Raw genomic sequence first — 3,511 nt, forward strand, 5'->3', positions numbered from 1 at the left:
TGTAAATCTACATTTAATAAATCCTTGAAAGTGTAAATCTAAAAAATTATTTGGCAACAAATTTAATAAATTCGGTCAAATGCTGCAAAACAACTTGGTAATTTATGTGAGGATTTAAAAAATTGTTATGTTTATTATAATTAAAATTTGATTATTTTTTATTATAATAAAAAATAATTATTTAAATTAAATTTAATTAATTTAAATATTATTTATGATTATAATAGTTAATAATTATTATTCACTAAACAAATTAATTATTAATTTTTTTTAAAATTAAGCAATTATTAATTATATTAATTAAGAATGTATTTTAAATTGATTAACTACTAAATAATTTAGATTTTAAAATGTATTTTTTAATTAAATAATTACATATAAATTTATCTAATCAAAATAAATTTGATAATATATCAACACAAAATTAAGTATTAATCAATTAAATTAATAAAACAACCTCAAATAATAATTCCATCTCCACTTCTTCTATTCTTAAGAAAATTTTACAGGCAAAGTCCAAAGATTGCTCAATAAGAGACAACCAAAGAGTATTGGGCCCTATTTTAGGGGAAATTTTTATGTCCGAACTCCAGACATGGCTCTACGTGCGAAATCCAATATTATGTTGTTATGTGTGATACATCGCAGAGATTATTTCGGGGTTATTTAAGTGAAGCCGCTGAGATTATTTTAGGGTTATTTCATGGTTTTTGAAAAGAAACTCAAATATTTTAATTCAATAACTCTGAAATAACGTTGCAGTGTTTATTTTTTTGTTATTGAAGAGAAAATCATATATTTAACTTCAATAATCCAAAACCGCGGAGGTTATTTCAGAGTTATTGAAGATAAACCCATACACTTCACTTCAATAACATCGAAATAATATTGTGTAAGTTATTTCGAGGTTATTTCGACATAATTGAAGAGAAACTCATATATTTTACTTGAAAAACCATTTACTTCAAAAACTCTCAAATAATCTCCGCGAGTTATTTCAGAATTATTGAAGTGGATTATAAGAATTTCTCTTCAATAACCTCGAAATAACCCCGAAACAATGTCCAACATTCAATAACACGAAATTAGGAGTGCAAACGAGCCTAACAAGAGGCTCGCTCGTGTTCGACTCCTTCATATTTCGAGCTCAAAAAGTGTGTTTGTTTTCGACTCATTTTCTTAGCGAGTCGAACATGAATCTCTCACGAACAAAAAGTTATTTTTGACAATCTTAAGCATGTAACTTAAGATGTTAAGAATTAGGACAAGATTTATATATTATTAATTTTATTAAAATATTATTTGAATCTAGTTTAATAATTTTTTTTCTGTTTTTTTAATTAAAACTTTTAATAGAGCCGTGAACTCTGGTAGATCAAGCCGAGTCGCCCGCAGAGCTAAATTTTTTCCTATTTTACTACATCGCTACCTTTCTCCCGGTTTCGCACAAAGACAAAGACCTTCCCCTCTCCTATGTCCATACCTTCTCTCCCGGTTTCGCCCCCTTCGCAATATAGTCGCAATTAGCGCTAACTGGGAAGCAAACGGCAGGATCGCGGCTTACAGAGACCCGAAACTCCCATCTTTCTTCTCCTTCCGCACTGCTCCTAATCATGGAGGCAGATGAAGGAAGGTAAATTCATATCCTCCTTTTTGCGCGAATCGCCCGTCCGGAATTTACTAAATCCTCATATTCACAGGATTTAGTAAATCCGGGATTTACGTCTGAAATCAATAATGAAATCTTGATTTATCCGCGGCTTTATTTTGTCTAAACTGACTGTCTGGCAGGATCTTGGTCATATTAAATCCTGCTCTAAAATGTTCAAATACTGTCATTGCAGCTTTCAACTGCAGCCCATGTGACCAACTAACACTCTTACAACTACCAACTACGGCGGCCACGCCAAGGCACAATTCTCCCACTAATGCAGTATGTAAGGACATGTGGATAATTTGGCCAAACGGTAATTTGGCCAAATCTTTCTAGTATAGAGATATTATTTCGATGATTCAAATGTTTTCTCCATCTGAAAACGACAAAACGCTAATTTCTACTGAAAGCTTGCTCTCTAAATCAATAACAATATATAAGATCTTTCAGTTCCTTTATTAAAAATTTCGAACATGTTTTTATTCAATAAAGTTTTAATTATATAATTGGCAATTGCAGATATTTTGTGGAGTTTGTTAGGTTTATATTAGATAATTATACAGGTTAAACATTTATTACTGCATGATATTTGTCTCATCCAATCAGAATTTTATCAGAACAATTATACACTATAAATTTAAAACGAAACTTGATTACATAATATAATGTGATTAGCGTAATGTTGATGATGATCCTTCACTTGTAAATGAATCCTTTTAAAGATGTTGTATTGAAAGTCAAATAAATAGTATCATTCTTTAAAATAAAGTCGTTGTTTATTAATAAGTGAATTTTATTAAACTATACAGATGGTCGATAGAACTGCCTTCACAGGACACAAATGAAGTTGATCGGTGGAAGTTGAAGTTAAAAAAACCGAGATCATTATCAAATACGTAAGTTAACTATCTATTCTCTGTTCAATGATAAAAAATTGGCCAGTGGCTCAGTTTGATTAGTTTAGTTCTAAGATAAGACAAGTTAATTTATTTCAAATCTTAAGGTAAAAGTGTTGGTCCACCTATTCATCAAAGTTTTTGATTGATAGTTGATTATGTGGATGCTGTGCATTTCTGTTATTTTCTAGTAAGTTATAAAAAGTCACATAAAAAGGGAAAATAATGAGGGGAAAATTTGTTGTGTCATTGCCCACGACGCAAAAGTCACTTGAGTTTTTTTTTCATAGGATTATTTGAGTATTTTTATATTGTTTTATTAGTTTTAATATCGCAATTCTATTGGCTTTTATAATCATAAAATTATCCTTGCAGTTAGATCATCATATTTGCTAGCTTGAAGGTTTGAACCCCACACTTGGCCACCTTTTCTAAATTTAGAACTTTGAATTGTATGTGAGGATCGATCTATGAGTTTCATGTTGGATATGGATGACCATCGCACGCATGTGTTATTTGTAAATAATATTTTATTTTGATGGAATGAATGTTCTAAAGAACTAATATTCATTTTGAAAATTATCCATTAAAGTAATTTTTGTTATGAATTTTCAACTAAACTTGTTGAAAAGTTGAGTTTTGTTAATGTCTTGTTTCATTTTTTTGTTTGTAAAATTTCTTTATTTGCCTCAATGTTACCATTTTTTGATATCACTCTTTCTCACAAATATAGTAAACACCATTATAATTCTAATTTTATTTTATATCTTCTGATTTTTAAATTTAAATACTATTTGTTAAACTTGGACTTTCATATTTGTCATTTCTTTCTATTATTAGATTTTGACTATTTTTTAAAATTTACAGCGTTTCTGTTTTTTTCCAGGTTCTTAACGGAATCATTTGCGAGGAGAGATGAAGTGAGCTATTTGCTCTTTATTTTTTGCATATATGATTTTGT

At 29.3% G+C, this 3,511-nt stretch overlaps 1 protein-coding gene and 1 long non-coding RNA gene across 3 annotated transcripts in view; both read left to right on the forward strand.

Annotated features, from left to right (window-relative positions):
- The window catches only part of LOC110018567 (thioredoxin-like), a 27,484-nt gene that overhangs the window by 16,445 nt on the left and 7,528 nt on the right, over nt 1-3,511 (forward strand). The gene's annotated exons all lie outside the window — the stretch shown is intronic.
- LOC110018568 lies at nt 1,392-3,471 on the forward strand. 2 transcript variants are annotated; one of them, XR_002293362.1, is made up of 4 exons: nt 1,392-1,633; nt 1,845-1,937; nt 2,464-2,550; nt 3,437-3,471. It is a non-coding gene; the product is annotated as an uncharacterized LOC110018568 (long non-coding RNA). The 2 variants fall into 2 exon arrangements; XR_002293363.1 differs by having other exon boundaries at nt 1,845-1,933.

This window comes from Phalaenopsis equestris, unplaced genomic scaffold (genome assembly GCF_001263595.1).
Source record: "Phalaenopsis equestris unplaced genomic scaffold, ASM126359v1 Scaffold000025, whole genome shotgun sequence".
Taxonomy (NCBI): domain Eukaryota; kingdom Viridiplantae; phylum Streptophyta; class Magnoliopsida; order Asparagales; family Orchidaceae; genus Phalaenopsis; species Phalaenopsis equestris.